Raw genomic sequence first — 18,049 nt, forward strand, 5'->3', positions numbered from 1 at the left:
TTCGAGGCCCCTTGCTGCGCTTTCCTTTCTCTCTTCATCTTTCCTTCTCTGGCAGAAGAAACGACTGAAAGACTGGTTGTATATCTGTTGCCCACCATGTCGCTGAGGCTGATGGCCAGCAAATGCCCTCAAAGTACACATAAGGCTCAAAATTCCTACCACACAAGCAGCCACCTAGAATGTAGAAAGCTGATAAGTGGCTAACAGTGCAATCCTATACACGTCGATGCCCAGGTGTGTATAGCGGGGGCAGGGGGGGACCTTGGGCCCTGTGGCCAAAACTAGCTCTTCTGGGAAGGGAGGCTTGGGTGGGCACCTAGCCGGACCCCGTATTGCAGCAGGGGTCCACTGACAGTGCCCCCCTGGAGTTGCTCCTCCTCTTTGTCATGGCAACCAGCCTGTTCATCAGCCTCTCGCTCTGGCCCAGATGATGGTGGTGATGAGGAGGAGAAGGAGGAGGAGGAGATGCCGCTGGCACCAGACTCACTGGCTCTCCGCTTGTCAAGCAAGCAAGCGAGAGCAATGATGAGAAAATGGGCGAGGAGCAATGGTACCTGGGGACGGTGGTGGTGAGAAGGTAGAGTTACTGAGGGAGGGGCCCCATGGAGGGGGTCTTCCCCAGGGGCCTTCAAAAACCTGGAGCTGACACTGCTTCTGAACATACAAACATCAGAAGAGCCCTGCTGGATCGGACCGAGGGTCCATTTGGTCCATCACTCTGTCGACCAGGGACCCACAAGCAGGACATGGTGCCCATGTTAAGGACATCAGAAGTGCCCTGCTGGAACAGACCAAGGGTCACCTAGTCCAGCACTCTGTTCACACAGTGGCCAACCAGCCATCAGCCAGCAATGAACAAGCAGGACATGGTGCAACAGCACCCTCCTGCTCATGTTCCCCATCAACTGGTGCACACAGGCTTACTGCCTCGAATACTGGAGAGAGCACCCAACCATCAGGGCTAGTAGCCATGGATAGCCTTCACCTCCAGGAATTTATCCAACCCTCTTCTAAAGCCATCCAGATTGGTGGCCATCACTACATCTTGTGGTAGTGAGTTCCATAATTTAACTCTGCACTGTGTGAAGAAGTCCTTCCTTTTATTTGTCCTGGATCTCCCACCAATCAGCTTCATGGGATGACCCCACTGGGTTCTAGTATTTTGAAAAGTTCCCATGTTTGATCTTCAGCTTCTCCAGGTAGGGAAGGAATCCCTCCTGAAACCCCGAAGAGCTGTTGCCAGTCAGAGTTGACAATACTGGGCTTGATGAACCAATGGTCTGACTCAGTATAAGGCAGCTCCCTATGTTCCTAAAAGGCTGCCTCCAGCTAACAGAACTTTGGGAGATGTTAAACCAGGGAGAACTCTTTTTTTGCCCCCTGGATTGGTTGAGTCACATTGAGAACAAGATCTCGTATTGTTCCTTGCCCATGAATCTGCCCTCTGCCTCCCAGATTTCCACTTATGAAATCCCTCTCCCACCCCACTGCAACCGTTCCTTCCCTCTGCCCTCTGGAAGGTTGGTTCCCTTCCTCTTCCTCCCCTCGGCCCTCTCCCCTCCTGTGTGCGAACCGTCCCAAGCCCTGGCTCTTAATGAAAGGGCAAGTGTACAAAATTTTCTTTGACACAATTAAAAAGCCCGGGGTCCCGGCCCTCTCAGCTTGCGTCAGTGTGTTAAATTAATGTAGCATAAAAAATCATTATGCGGGGACACAGATGGACGTGGCCAAGCAGAAAATGCAATGTGCAAAGGCAGAAGGCCCCTGGTTACCCGTGTAAACATTAACGCAGAGACAGGGTTCCAGGCCAAGGGACGGGGGTGGGGGGGATACAGGAAGCTCCCGGATTGCCGGAGGGATGGAGCGGCAGGGTGCAGTGTCCACAAGGTGGGGGATCAGACTTTTCAGGAATTCATGCTGGCTGTCCTAGAAGCCCGGCTTTTTTCTTCTTTCGTTCTTACTTTTTTTTTGTATCCTAAAAGAGGATTATCAATGCTCAATAGAGAGCGACAGGCACTTTGCACATGCTCTAATGAAGCCGATTTGAAAACCAGGAAATGGGAACACGTCTTGGCAGCTCCGTGGTACTATTCTGTGCTGCAGGATCACACAGAGCGTCTCTCCCTTCACTGGCATCATCGCTGCAAGGATCCCCTCTCTCTCTCTCTCTCTCTCTCTCTCTCTCTCTCTCTCTCTCTCTCTCTCTGTGCTTCTTGTCATCCTGCATCCCCCACACACAAGGCAGAAGACTGGTGTGCAGCAGCAGAAGCAGGGTAGCTAAATGAGAGCTGGATTTCTGCAACCGGGGCAGCCTCCCACGAGGTCCTCCTGGTCATCACCGCAGTGACAGGGAGAGGTCCCCACCTCGCTTGAGCCGAATTAACTTTGCTTGGTGCTCAGTAGGTCGGGCCTCTCCATCTCCTCAAGAGCAGGGGCTCCGAAGCCCAGGGAGTGTGATGGTGCCAGACTCCAAGGCCCGGCGGTGGGCAAGGGTAGGGGGCTGGAGCCAGCACCCTGACAGCACCCTGACAGCCACAATTAACACGTCATGATGGTCAGACACAGATGGGAGTAACAGAGCAGAAAACAACCCAGCACATGCGATCCTGGGAGCAAAGGGCAGGACACTTACACACGGGGGACACAAAAGGTAGGGCGACCATATGAAAAGGAGGACAGGGCTCCTTTAACAGTTGTCTTGAAAAGGGAATTTCAGCAGGTGTCATTTGTATATATATGGAGAACCTGGTGAAATCCCCTCTTCATCACACCAGTTAAAGCTGCAGGTGCCCTGCCCTCTTTTAAATCTGGTCCCTCTAGTATAGCTCCTGCAGCTTTAACTGTGGTGATGAAGAGGGAATTTCACCAGGTTCTCCATATATACAAATGACACCTGCTGAAATTTCCTTTTTCTATGCAACTGTTAAAGATACAGGAGCCCGTTCCTCCTTTTCATATGGTCACCCTACAAAAGGCAGGCCAGGCGGGGCATCGGGCCTACACCCACTCCGATGTGCCGGTTCACACATGCAGGGCGCATCGCTTGCATGGGGCTTTAGTCCACACGGAGCTGTACTCAACTCTGGATGTGTGGCAGCAGATGGCATAAATTAACTCCACTGGAAAAGGCATCGCATTCAGGGCAAAGCAACGCAGAACCAGCATCCGTGGTGTTCAATCTGCAGTTTGGTGGCTCTTGGGTCTTTTGCACAGTCAGGATGCCCCTCGATGCAGCAAACTGTTAAAACATGTGCCACTGTTCTGCATCTGGAGCGTAAACCTCATGGACAGGTCCTGGTTCAATGTGTGGCTATTATTATTATTATTATTATTATTATTATTATTATTATTATTATTATTATTATTATTTTAACAAAACCAGGGGTTAAAAAGAGTACAGTTAGGGTGACCATATGAAAAGGAGGGCAGAGCTCCTGAATCTTTAACAGTTGCATAGAAAAGGGAATTTCAGCAGGAGTCATTTGTATCCATGCAGCACCTAGTGAAATTCCCTCTTAGTCGCCATAGTTAAAGCTGCAGGAGCCCTGCCCTCTTTTGTATATGGCCAAGAGGGCAGGGCTCCTGCAGCTTTAATTGTTGTGATGAAGAGGGAACTTCACCAGGTGCTGCATGCATACAAATGACTCCTGCTGAAATCCCCTTTTCTATGCAACTGTTAAAGACCCAGGAGCCGTGTCCTCCTTTCCATATGGTCACCCTAGTACAGTCTTTCTGGACATCACATCCTCCACTCTGATGCATCTCTCACTCCTCTTAGGACAGGTGTGGGCAACTTGTGATCCTCCAGATGTTTTGGCCTCCAACTCCCCTCAGTCCTAGGCAGTATAGCCATATAAAAGGACACAAGTTGCTCACCCCTGCCTTAGATATATGGGAGATGGCTGTTCAGTGGCAGGAGACAGGCAGTGCATTCTGCGCATCCTCAGATGCCCTTTGCTTCTTCTTATTTCATGTGCTCAGCTCAAGTTTTGTTTTGGTTTGGTTTTTTTAAACCTGTTCTGGAACCAAGCCCTGTTTTGAATGAAGGCCTAGGTTTAAATTCCATCTGCGCACTGATGCTCAACCGACCATAATGCTGGGCACCTCGCAATGGGCTGGTCAAACATCAACTTCGTGAGTACACAAAAGAAATGCGGCATCCACTGGTGCAATGGCTGTTCAGGCGTGTGGATGTTTCAAGTGCAGCATAGCTGGGACGCATCCCCGTCAAGACTTTTCCTTTTTAAAATAAATTTTTATTGTTATTTCCAAACATAAAAAACAAACAAGTAAAGAAACATTGCAGAAACAACACATATGCATTTAAAATGGGCTTCCGATGTTCTCCACAGCAAAAATAGGTAACAATATGTTCTCTCTCTCTCTTTAATCACAAAAACAAACAAACGAGAAACTCTCCTCTTTTTGATAGCCTAAAGTTTTCTTCTTATTCGTTGAATCCAAAAATAAACAAATCATTTTTTTTTCTAGCTCCCCCCTCAAAGTCTATAAGAGGGTCCCATTCGATTGTAAACCTAGATGTCGACTTTTCTTTCATTATTGACGGAAGTTTTGCTATCTCCGCCAACTCCAACATCTTCACCAGCCGTTCGTCCCCTGGAGGTACTGTTGATCCACTCCAGTTCTGCCTGTCACGACTTTTCCTCCTCCTAAAGTTTGTACCTTGACTGCCCGATCCCTGGTGACAGACCTGTGGTTCTGGATAGATAGCCAAAATGCTGTTCTTCTGTGTGTCAACCTTTAATGGGACATTGCTTTGTGGGGTGGGGTCACAACAGGCCATGAACAAACTAGCTAGCAAGTACACATGATCTGCCTCTGATGCCCCTATACAAAGCTGTGGCCCTAGCTAGACCTAAGGTTTATCCAGGGGTTGTCCCGGGGTCGTCCCTGCCTGCTCCCGGGATCCCCTGTGTGTCATTTACATGAAAAGGGATGACCCCGGGACGATCCCGGGATAAACCTTAGGTCTAGCTAAGGCCTGTATCACCTACACAGCTGTGTATGCACAGTCCTGGAGGAGAAGGCTCCTTATTGCTACTAGTTCTAATGGCTCTATGGTACCTCCAGTATCAGAGGCAGCATACCCATGTACACCAGTTGCTGGGGAACACGGGTGGGAGGGTGCTGTTGAACTCATGTCCAGCTTGTGGGTTTCCTGTGGGCCGGTGGTTGGCCCCGGAACAGAATGCTAGATCATAGAATCATAGAATCATAGAATAGCAGAGCTGGAAGAGGCCTACAAGGCCATTGAGTCCAACCCCCTGCTCAATGCAGGAATCCACCCTAAAGCATCCCTGACAGATGGTTCTCCAGCTGCCTCCTAAAGGCCTCTAGTGTGGGAGAGCCCACAACCTCCCTAGGTAACTGATTCCATTGTCGCACTGCTCTAACAGTCAGGAAGATTTTCCTGATGTCCAGCCGGAATCTGGCTTCCTTTAACTTGAGCCCGTTATTCCGTGTCCTGCACTCTGGGAGGATCGAGAAGAGATCCTGGCCCTCCTCTGCGGGACAACCTTTCAAGTATTTGAAGACTGCTATCATGTCTCCCCTCAATCTTCTCTTCTCCAGGCGAAACAGGCCCAGTTCTTTCAGTCTTTGGCCTTTGGCCTGATCCAGCATGACATTTCTTATGCTTTTATTCCATCCACCCAGATGTGATGCTCCTCGCAAGTGGAACACCAAAGCCACGTGCACCATGCGTGCAAGCCCTCGCGGATAGGTGCGCAAATGCACAGAAAGGCCGGTGCAGGCTCAAGCAGAGATACTGTGCCTTCGTTTACATGTTGCAGGCATGACTTCAGCAGGGCCAAATTACCGGCCTGCCGAATGGTCTTTCCCGGGTCCAGGAGGCCGAGAGCGCTTCCTGCTCTGATGCACTGCTCTCCCCGTCCGGCCCATGCGCCCATAAGCCACACCAGCCCTCCTCTGACACCCTTGTCTGCCCCAGGCCCCGGCTGCCGCACGCCCCTCCCCCCAGAGCTGCCGGGGCCGAGGGTGGGGGCGGGTGAAAGAGGGATCCATCTGCCGTAATGGAGCTGTTTGGCTCTCCCGCTCACCCTGACCTTTCTGCCTGGCTGGACCCAGCAATGTAAAAGGGTTCCTTTCTTCCTCGCCTTGCCCCTCCCCCGTCCTCCGCCCCAGCCGCCAGCCCCAGCTCTGATCCTGCTTGCATGTCGCTCTCGGCTCTCCCTCTCAACCCCCACGCTGCGAAAAATCTGTCACCTAGGGTGTATTAATCGGACTGGAATTTTAATCCCCGTCGTATTAACCACGACTCCTCACCACCACCCTGCTAAACGCGGCTCTCTTTTGCCCACCCCCAGGCGCTCTCTCTCTCTCTCTCTCTCTCTCTCTCTCTCTCTTTCATTTTTTTTTTGAAACTTTCCAAAGCCCAGCGCTGCCAAAGCAGCCAACTGATGTGCTCTGTTAGTTTTCAGGCTACGAAAACTTAATCCCCCTGCAAGAAAAAGCAAAATGGCCAGAAGTAATTCACAGCAGAGCATTAAGGAGGGGAGAGGAAGGTTTGGGGAGGGGGGGGGCGCAGGGCAGAAAGTAGGTGGAGAGGTAAAGTCAAACCCGCTCACACACGGAAAGCCCAGAGTTGATAAAAAATGTGGGCCTGGCAATGTCGTATTCTTCAATTGGGCGGAGAATCGTTTTTAGCACGATGCCTGTTACAGCCTCCATGGGGCTGTCTATACGCCCTGCTTACCCCGTGGTGGCTGCGCAGTGGCGCCGCATGGTTTATACGGTGCAGATGCCAGCTCGCGCCCACCATGGGCTTTCCTCCTGAAACAACGTGGCTAAAACGTCGCTGACTTACTGCAACTTTTTCCATTTACTCGGGGTTATCTGTGGGCGTGGCGAAAAAGCTCCCATCCAAAGAAGGCGGCTGTACTTTGTCGGGATGGGAAAGCTCAGGAACGCAGGGCAGGGGTCGGGCTTTTCCGGCCAGATAGCCCACATTCCCTCCTGCCCTGTCTAACTTTATTGGTTCAGCCTTGCAGCAGCGACGCTCCGGGCTCTTGGTCTGATGCCCTTCCAAGGCGTTGTCATACAGACGCACTCCCCCCCCCCATTTTGCACCACTGTGAGGCAAGGCAGTCGTTTTGCACAACATTCCTTCTGGGGCCCCTTTCCAGATCACATTGCCTATTGAGGGACCCCCTACGCATCGGCCATGGGAAACCCCTTGTGAATTTGCAAAGGATTCTGGGACAATTTCTAGCTAGGGCACCTGCAGCTGCCACGACACCTGTGTGGACTTCCGGTGGCGCCCACAAGCTCTCTGTGCCCTCTTGAATTATTATTTTTTAAATAGAAACCTTCATTCTCTCCCTTTCTAGCCTCTAGCGTTGCTGCTTCCTCTGCTATCTCTTCCTAGAATCATAGAATCATAGGATCATAGAATAGCAGAGTTGGAAGGGGCCTACAAGGCCATCGAGTCCAACCCCCTGCTCAATGCAGGAATCCACCCTAAAGCATCCCTGACAGATGGTTCTCCAGCTGCCTCTTGAAGGCCTCCAGTGTGGGAGAGCCCACCACCTCCCTAGGTAACTGGTTCCATTGTCGTACTACTCTAACAGTCAGGAAGTTTTTCCTGATGTCCAGCTGGAATCTGGCTTCCTTTAACTTGAGCCCATTATTCCGTGCCCTGCACTCTGGGAGGATCGAGAAGAGATCCTGGCCCTCCTCTGTGTGACAACCTTTTAAGTATTTGAAGAGTGCTGTCATGTCTCCCCTCAATCTTCTCTTCTCCAGGCTAAACATGCCCAGTTCTTTCAGTCTCTCTTCATACGGCTTTGTTTCCAGAGCCCTGATCATCCTGGTTGCCCTCCTCTGAACACGCTCCAGCTTGTCTGCGTCCTTCTTGAATTGTGGAGCCCAGAACAGGACGCAATACTCAAGATGAGGCCTAACCAGGGCCGAATAGAGAGGAACCAGTACCTCATGTGATTTGGAAGCTCTACTTCTATTAATGCAGCCCAAAATAGCATTTGCTCTTCCTCCCTCCCTCCCTCCGTGTTCCTAGCCTCACTATTCCTCTCCGCCGCCCTCTCACCTCTTCGGTTCACTTTTGGCTAGCCAGGCCCCCATGGCAGCCGTTAAGTGGCTGGCCACATAATCCTCCATGGAAGCCATTTTGTCATGGCGCCCACGGCAGCATCTCAAATTCCCAAATGACCCGCGGGTTCAAAAAAGACTGGCGAGCCCTGCGCTACTAGATCATGCTGGATAAGCCCGTTGGGGATTCAAACAGCCTCTCCAGTTTGTCCCTTGGTTTATTTATTTAATTGACGCCCCACCTTCCCTCTCCCCCCAAAAAATCCAGATTGGAAACAGAATCTTAATTAAAGCTCAATGTAAAAGCAAAACGCATTAAAAGCCCAGTTAAAAACACAAGGAAAGCAATAGCTGCTTCGCATGCGTACAGGGGATGCAGTTCAGGTAATTTGAGACTGGGCTTGATTTAATGGTCTTACAACTCTTTTGAGGGTGGTGTGTGTACTGTATTCGTACAACCAACATTTGGGGGGGGGAGGCCCTGCCCCCATGTCCACATATAACTGATGCCTACGTTGGGGTCTTTTTGGAGCCAGATGAAGGCCATTTTCCCCCACCAGGCTTTAAAAAAATTGCCTTAGGGCACAATGCTATGTATGTTTAGGCAGAACAAAGTACTACAACTCCCAGCATTCCCCAGCCAGCAAGCATGCTGGGAGTTGTAGGACTTTGTTCTGCCTAAACATACATAGCATTGCGCCCTTAGTGCCTTTTTAGATCTTTGCACTGTTGATGGCTTTTACTCTGCTTTTAATTTTGGTTTTATACATTTCTTTTTTAAAAAAACAAAACAAAGCGTAAACTTTTTGTATGATGTTTGGCGACACCATTGCAATTTTAGTGCTTCACGTTTTGTTTTGTGAACTGCTCTACTTCAGCTGTTGGGCAGTACAGAAATGGAATCTAAATAATAATACAGCATTGTAAGGCTTATTACTTGCGATCTACCAGACCGATTTTGCTCATTTTTGTTTTAAACTGAAAAGCGAGCTGAGCAGACATGCAGAAAATTTTGAAAGTTCAAAAAAAAAAAAAAAAGAAAAAGAAAAAGAAGTTCAAAGCTCGAGTTTTAATAGCAATTGATTTCCTCCATGCCAAATGGGCATGACCTCGCAGCAGGGTGACGGACAGCACTGCTCAGCAAATCAGTGTAGCATGAAGGCGGGCCCCAGGTGCAGCCGTGTGGCTAGGCTGTGTCATGCCTCCCTCGGATTCTTCCGATGTTGAAGAGGAAGGTCAGGTTGCAGTTCCGGGTGAGGGTCCTAGCACAGAAATAGCTCCAGAGCCCTCACCCGGATCTGCAACCTGACCTTCCTCTTCAACATCGGAAGAATCTGAGGGAGGCATGACAGGCTGTTGCTGTCAGTGGCGAGAGGGAAGGGGATGGAGATGGCCAACCGGGGCCGACGAGGGAGGAGGTGGGGCCACATTGCATGTACATTTCAGAGGGGGAATTCACTAGGCATGAGCCATAGTTGCATTATTCATGAGCCCCTCTGTGGTGACCGAGGAGCCAAAAAGCAGGAAATGAGCAGGACATAAGGACATCAGAAGTGCCCTGCTGGATCAGAGCAAGGGTCCATCTAATCCAGCACTCTGTTCACACAGTGGCCAACCAGCCATCAGCCAGGGATGAACAAGCAAGACATGGTGCAACAGCACCCTCCCACCCATGTTCCCCAGCAACTGGTGCCCACAGGCTTACTGCCTCAAATACTGGAGATAGCACACAGCCATCAGGGCTAGTAGCCATTGATAGCCTTCTTCTCCAGGAATTTATCCAACCCCCTTTTAAAGCCATCCCAATTGGTGGCCATCACTACATCTTGTGGTAGTGAGTTCCATAATTTAACTATGCGCTGTGTGAAGAAGTCCTTCCTTTTATTTGTCCTGAATCTCCCACCAATCAGCTTCATGGGGTGACCCCACTGGGTTCTGGTATTTTGAGAGAGGGAGAAAAATGTCTCCCTGTCCACATTCTCCACACCATGCATAATTTTGTACACCTCTGTCATGTCTCCCCTTTAGCCTCCTTTTTTCACATCCATGGCAGCATGGGCCTTACACTAATAAGCATTTTTTTAAAAAAAATGGTAGTAATATCCCTTTCCTGCTGTCAAGGTCTGAAAAACAGGTTTTGCAAATTTGCAATTTGAAGAAGGAAAGGCAGCTGTGCTCAGGGCCACTTGGCTAGCACCCATGAGGTCCCAAAACGACATTGGCAGCTGTAGCAGGAAATTAAAATGGTGGGCCTGGGAGCGCATCTGATGCTGCCCACCCCTTCCACCTCCAGCTTTTCTCTGCTGAAGGGGTGGGAGGAACCAATACAGGAGGGGGCTCAATGAGTGTCAGTTTGCGGAGGAACCCCTGAAATCTGGACCTCCAGCCACGGCTGCGTAGGAGATGAACTTTAGCAAGTGTTGCTTGTACTTCGGAGATGAGCAAAGCTGCCAGAATCCCCTCTTCTTTGTACACAGCTATTGAAGCTGCAGAAGGACCCGTCTTCCTCCTGGCTGAGTCAGCCTGTTCCTTGGTTTACGGTCCATGCTGGATCTCCTTGGGGATGCAGTTCTCCTGCTGCCCTGCTGGAGCGCTGTTTGCCCACTTTCCAAAACATCAGCTAGTCAAGGAAGGCTATACGGGTACTGCTCAATACTCTTCAATATCGAGAGTGCCTTTTCGGTGCTCCCAGTTCTGCCCACCCATTGGCCATCAGCCCACACCGATCCATGATGACTGGCTCATGCAGCTGGCAGGAACAAACCACAGTGGGTTGGCTAGTGTGCACAGCTGGGTGGCTTCATGCACTCACGGCTAAGTGTCAGGAGGAAATGGGTCCTTCCTTCTCTTGGGCCATTGCCTGTTTCCCACTCACACACTACAGCACCTGCCCTGGCACCCAGCAAGCCAGGAAGCCACTGCCCAGGCAAGTCAATGTCATGTTCCCCAACACCTGGGCCTTCCAGTGTGCAATGGAGGGATTCTAGTGAGGATGAGGCACAGTCTACCTCCTTTGGAAATAGGACCGTCAGTGTCTTGTCCTGCCCTCCACCCTCAAACCGGAGGTTGACAGCAGGGCTGCATCCTCTGGCCGGAGGGCCCTGAACCAGGCAGTGACTGGCCTAAATTGAACTCATCAGAACCTTCTTGCTGCACACTGGAAGGTTCAGGTCCAAGGTTTGTGAGTCAAACATTAATGAGAATAAGAATACTTAGCACTTAAATCAGAGGTGGCGAACATGTGGCCTTGCAGATGTCATTAGACTCCAACACCCATCAGCCCCAGCCATCATGGCCAAGCACCTGTAATCTGTCACAGTGGAAGCTGCCTTGGCTAACTCCTGTAGAGTACTGACTGAAGCCCAAAGAGGATTCAACACCCCATTGATGTTGGAGCCCCCAGCGCCTACTGTTCCAACAACACCTGGAGGGGCGTGGGTTCCCCAGCCCTGAACTGAAGCATGCCTTTAAGATGAGGTGCAGAAACAGGATACGGGGGGGGGCAATATTGCCCCCCACCTGGCCCTCCACAGGCCAGGTGACATTGGTGGGTGTGGCCTAAGGAGAGTCCCTGAGTTCATGGCTGAGCTGAGATTTGAACTGGAGATTCCCCAGCTACCTATTTCAATCACCGCTTCCTGTAAAATTGCGCTGCCAGCCCTGATTGGCCCAAAAGGAAGATTGCTCCTACAGGATGTACTTAAATTGGTTCAACTCTCATCGGCTGTCCTCTTAAGAGTCCAGGGGGCTGCCTATAGGGCGGTGATGGAAAGCAAAACCCCACGCTTTTGCTGCTTTGGGGTGGCGGCAGCTAATCCTGATGCTGCAGCAAAAGTGCCGGGGTCCTGGAAGAGCCACCCCACCCCCTGCCCCTCTGCCCAGGGATATGGCGACCAATCAGGGGTCACCATCCGTCCAGCCACGCCTCCACCGTGACTCCGGAGCGAGGATAGATGGTGGATGTGTGGTACTCACCTCCCTCCAGAAGAAAAAGTCGGAGTAAGTCCCTGACTTTCCCCCCTTGCAGCTTCACGGGAAAGCCCCAAGGTGGCCGTGTGGTGGCTGCTGCGTCATATAATCGGCACTTACCTTGTGTATAGACAGCCCCAGGGCAAAATTTGAGTATTCCCCCCTCGTTGGCGCAAATGGAGATTTAGAACAGCCTTGGGGACGGGGTGGCTCTTTCACCGGCAGCAGGAGGCCGGCGGGGAGGTGGGCGGCGGCGGCAAGGACTCCCCAGCGAAGCCACCGAGCCCGGAAACTTTTCGCCCTGTCCCCGCGAGGGGTGAAGCGGGGCCGCCGTCGCTGCCTCCTCCTCCTCCTCTTCTGGCCAGGTAGGGCAGGATCTACACAATGAGTTTCGGGGCGCACTGGAGGCGCACGCAAGCGCCTTCACGACGCTGTGTAGATACACCCCTGCTGTTCCATTGGCCTGACTATCCTGCCGTGTTCCCTCCGCTGCCCCCGGCCACCACGCACAGCACTGTCAAGCAGAGGCTGCCTCGCCTCGTCGTGCCTTGCAGTGTTGCTGCCTTCCTCCCGGAGAAGCCCAGCTGTTTCCACGGTAGATTGGCCAGTGGGCCGCGGCACGGGAGCCGGCCTCTCCGAAACGAGACGAGCCATTATCCTGCAGGGAACTGGCTTCCTCCCAAGCTGTGGTGCGAGGAGGAATCTGGGTTCAAGGTTACAAATACCAGAAGCAAGCGTGAGGCCCTGGTTACGGGACGGTGTCAGTGTGTGTGAGCGTGTGGAGAGAGAGGCTGAGAGAGCAAGGGGGTGAGAGGGGAAGAATTTGGCACCCAGCACCTCTTTTCGCGCCCAAGCGGCACAGACACGCACGCGCAAAAGGAAGTCGTTGTCACCTTGTTTTCTTGTTGCCTGGAGCCCTCCTGAGGCCGGTTGTCGGGGCTTCTGTGTGGATCTGGAGACTGTCGAGACACCGAAGCAGTCCCCTCCACTGCACAACCCCCGGAGGCCTGCCTGCACCATGGAGCTCTGTCCCAAGATCAGAACATGAGTTGGTGCAGTTGCGCTAGAGGATCATGCCCATGGCCGTTCACACAGCTGGCCTAAGGACGGCTGCGGGACCAGTGTGAGATGGGTTGTATGAGCAGCACACTAGATTTCGCGGGCCCATTGCGAGCGTGTGCGCGCATACGGCAGGGTTGAGGGGGCCTCTCTCGTCAGAGAGACTGCCTCTGCTTTTGGACCCTTGCTGCGGAGATACGTCCAGCGTGTGACAAGTTGCGGTGGGATCGTAAAGTCCTATATGGTCCCTTCTCTTGTGGAGGGCTGCTACTCATGCCATGGCTCTTTGGAATCAACTCCCCCCCCCAAACTCCCAAATTTCAGTGTCACATACGATTACGGCTCAGTGACAGGACAGACGCTTTGTGACTGAAAGGACCTCTCAGACCAGTCCTTGGTAACTCTACTTAAAGTAGGGGTGGGCATCTCCAGGATCCCTGGGCCACTGCCTCCACTGCAGGAACCAAAAATATGAAATTAAGAACATAAGAAGAGCCCTGCTGGATCAGACCAAGGGTCCATCTAGTCCAGCACTCTGTTCACATAGTGGCCAACCAGCCATCGGCCAGGGATGAACAAGCAGGACATGGTGCAACAGCACCCTCCCACCCATGTTCCCCAGCAACTGGTGTATATAGGCGGAATAATGGGCTCAAGTTAAAGGAAGCCAGATTCCAGCTGGACATCAGGAAAAACTTCCTGACTGTTAGAGCGGTATGACAATGGAATCAGTTACCTAGGGAGGTTGTGGGCTGTCCCACACTAGAGTCATTAAAGAGGCAGCTGGACAAGCATCTGTCAGGGATGCTTTAGGGTGGATTCCTGCACTGAGCAGGGGATTGGACTCGATGGCCTTGTAGGCCCCTTCCAACTCTGCTATTCTATGATTCTAAGATTCTATGATTCTACTACCTCTATAATTAATATTATACCTTTTTTAAAAATATATTTATTTATTTATTTATTTATTAATACATTTCTATACTGCCCAATAGCTGGAGCTCTCTGGGCGATTCACAAAAATTAAAAACACTCAAAGTATAAAACAACAGTATAAAACCATAACATAAAATACAATATAAAATGGCATCTGTAGTGGCTACAGTGCACCAAAAGGAGTAGGTTTAGCTTGTTTGAAAGAAAAATTGGACCCTTCTGGTCTTCTGAAGCCACTATGGATGTGACTGTACCCCAAATTTGGTGGCAGCAGGAGGAGGCAGAGCCCACAGCGGGGGCTTCCTGCTGCCCACAGGCCTTTCGTTGGGTAGAGGGGCTGGTGGAGAGCTCTCTGCAAATCTCTAGCTAGAGAATTGTCCCTGGGGAGGCAAGTGACAGGTATCGCTACTCCCATTTCCACGTCTGCATCTTTGATACCAACGTTGGTCACCTAGGAAAATCCACTCTGCTCACGCCTTGTATCCCCATCACATATTTTTCATCTTGCCCGGAAATCAGGTTTTAGGACTAAACCAAGGCATAATTGAAGCCCAGGCAGGCTATCGTGATGGGAGCAGTGGCCCAAGACCTGTGGAGCACACCTGGCACATTCTGTCCCACAGAGGCCGCGAATGCCTTCCTAGCTGTTCGTAATTGGCTAGTGAAAGCATGAGTCCCGTCCATCCCAGGCCTGGGAGAAAAGCATCAGCAGTCTGACACAAATTGGAGGAGGAGACTGGTCAAAGGGGCCCAAGGAACGATGGGATCCTGTGGCCACCAGGCTTTCAAGAAACTGTTTGCTGAAATGCAGACTGACGATGGGCTAGATAGATTTCAAGGAATGGGCACAAGAAATGAACAATGCTCAGGGCCTGGCCTGCTGTTCCTCCCACCCACGGACCCCCACTGCAATCGTACCTTCCCTGAATGGGGAGATTCACCATTGACTTGGGGGATTAGCGAAAGGCACAGATAAGTAGCTAGACCTTCACTTAAGCCCTTGATGCCAGCAAAGCTGCAGAGCAAATAGAAAGCAGTTTGCAATGGGGGCCCATCCCAGCGGCATCTGGACACTTTATTGCCCCTAAAAGCCATTAGAAATGTTGGGACCACTATAAAGCTGGCAGGGCAGGGCTCACCTTTTGACCCAAGGCCAGGCCGAGCAGAATGTTCCAGTGCAAGGCCTGCTGGGAAAATCTATAGGCCTTTGCATTGGCCTTTGTTACCAAGGTTTCAAATCCCTCCAGCCTCGCAGCCCCCTTCCCCCCCGTGGAAGCTATCTCCCATCCCAGAATCCAGATCTGGCTGCATCCCAGGTTTGCGGACCGGTCCAACGCCGTGCTGTATTGCAGAACTGGAGAACGGTCTCTTGCTTTCTCATGTGTGAGAATCCATTGGCCTGGGAATCGCTCAGTAGCTGGACATAGTAGAAGGCTCTGAATTCAGCAACCCTAAAAAGGTCTCAGACAGGGGGGAATGGGCAAGATCCCTGTCTGTGACTCCAGGGCGTTACTGCCAGCCAGCATAAGAACATAAGAAGAGCCAGGCTGGATCAGGTCGAGTCCATTACTTGGTTCACACAAGCAGGACACGGGTGCAACACAGCAACCTCAACAGCAACCTCCTGTCCATGTTCCCTAGCAGCTGGTGTATATAGGCTTACTGTCTCAGATACTGGAGGTAGCATACGGCCATCAGGACTAGTAGCCACTGATAGCCTTCTCCTCCTGGAATTTTTCCAACCCCCTTTTAAAGCCATCCAAATTGGTGGCTATCACTGCATCTTGTGGAAGTGAATTCCGGAGTTTAACTCTGCGCTGTGTGAAGAAGTCCTTCCTTTTATCTGTCCTGAATCTCCCACCAATCAGCTTCGTGGGAGGACCCCTTTGGGTTCTAGTATTATGGGAGAGGGAGAAAAATGTCTCCCTATCCACCTTCTCCACACCGTGCATCATTTTGTACACCTCAATCATGTCTCCCCTTTAGCCTCCCTTTTTCCAAGCTAAACAATCCCAGTTGATGTAACCTTCCCTCGTAGGTGAGATGCTCCAGCCCCTTGGTCATTTCAATTGCTCTTTTCTGCACCTTTTCCAGCTCTAATGTGTGTGTGTGTGTGTGTTGACAAGAACTGTACATGGTATTCTAAGTGTGGTCGCACCATCGATTGGTATAAAGGCAGCATGATACTGGCAGTTTGATTCTCAATTCCTTTTCTAATAACGCCTAACATGGAGTTTGCCTTCTTTACTTTGGCTACATGGAGAACACTGGGCTGGAAGGACCAAAAGGCTCCACTCAATCTAATGCAGTTCACAAATTGTTGCTGTTGTTGTTTTGAGTTTCTGTATAATGATGTGTGTACGTACATGTACTGTACAGGTAAGGTGCTAATCAGTGATAGTAATTCTCTCTCTCTCTCTCTCTCTCTCTCTCTCTCTCTCACACACACACACACACACACACACACACACACACACACACCCTTGCCCAATCTGGTTGGGAAGGATAGAAGCAGAAGTCCAACACATTTTGCATATCTGCTGTTTTTATCTGGTTGAGCTTTTATATTGTATTTTATATTATGGTTTTATACTGTTGTTTTATACTTTGAATGTTTTTAATTTTTGTGAACCACCCAGAGAGCTCCGGCTATTGGGCGGTATAGAAATGCAATAAATAAATAAATAAATAAATACATCTGGAGGGCACCAGGTAGCGTGGCCAGGAGTCCTATTTACAGAGGGCAGTCCTCTGTTTTGCACAGCTGGCAGGGGACAGTCCTCCATTTGAAGGTATCCTCTGTTTGATGGGCTGTCCAGTCCACGTCTGATTTAAGGATAAAGAATTTTTGGAGAAGAGAATAGGGGAAGCCTTGAAATTGCTCAACTGTTAACACCTGGACAGCAGACTGAGCAGACACGGAGGATACTTGGTCAACCGCTTTCCCCCAGCTCTGCTGAGATGGATTGTGGTTTTATTTAAATTACGGTTATTTTAAATTTGTGCTTACACATATAAATTTGCCTATGGAAATGCTATGCAAATTGGTACCATCTTTTGTCCTCTGGGGGGGGGGGCTGTCTCTTGTCTATTTGGGGTGATACACAAGTGGCCCCCATAGAGTACCAAGCCGGGAAAGGCTGCCAGGGGCGATTTCACTGCAATCACTGAATCCGTATGCAAAGGAGGATCGCAACGCACTTGGAGCTGGCTTTGTCCTATCGTACAGAAAGGGCCTCATTCATCACTCCGCACACATGCATTTCTCTGCTCTGCTCCCAGCCAGCTGTTTTGCTGCAGATGTGATTGCTCTGTGCTCATGTGGGACCCCTCATTTCCTGTAAGCTCCCCCACCCCACTCCACCTTCCTATTGGGCAGGGCGTCCTCCGTGGCAAGGTGAGGATCTGGGGGCGGGGAGGGCTACTTTCTCTGGATGGGCTGCGCTTTTGTCAGAAGACGGTCACATGAACCAATGCAGCAGGGAGAGGATTAGTGGAGAGATCAGGGCCGTTCCCCACCCCCTGATTGATGAACTCCACATTGCACCTGACATAATTGCAGCTGGGGGACATTAAATATTCCTCAATTATCTTGTGCGGCCTTCTGGCTAACACCACGGGCTAATGGGCTCCATCCCACTGCAGCTTCGACAGGCCTCCTTAAAACCACCTGGTCCAAGATGCATTTCTAAGTGAGAGGTTGGGGAGGGAGAGAGGGAGGACCCTGCAGCAGGTGGTTGCTGGGTCCTGAAATTGACAACCCTCAATTCCTGGGACAATGGAGGGGAAAAGAGAGCCCTTTACAAGGCCTTCTTCTCCCTGATCACAACATTTGCGCCGGCGGAGAGGATGTGCTGGGCAGGCACAGCTGAGACGCCAGCTGGGATGGGAGGATCAGGGCCATTTCTGGTTTGTGTCACTTCTGCATATGTTCGTCATAAGTCCGCCCTGTCCTGTTTCCACAATAATCTCTGTGTTGTTGCATTTTTAAAAAAAG

Source organism: Elgaria multicarinata, chromosome 8, assembly GCF_023053635.1.
Source record: "Elgaria multicarinata webbii isolate HBS135686 ecotype San Diego chromosome 8, rElgMul1.1.pri, whole genome shotgun sequence".
Taxonomy (NCBI): Eukaryota; Metazoa; Chordata; class Lepidosauria; order Squamata; family Anguidae; genus Elgaria; species Elgaria multicarinata.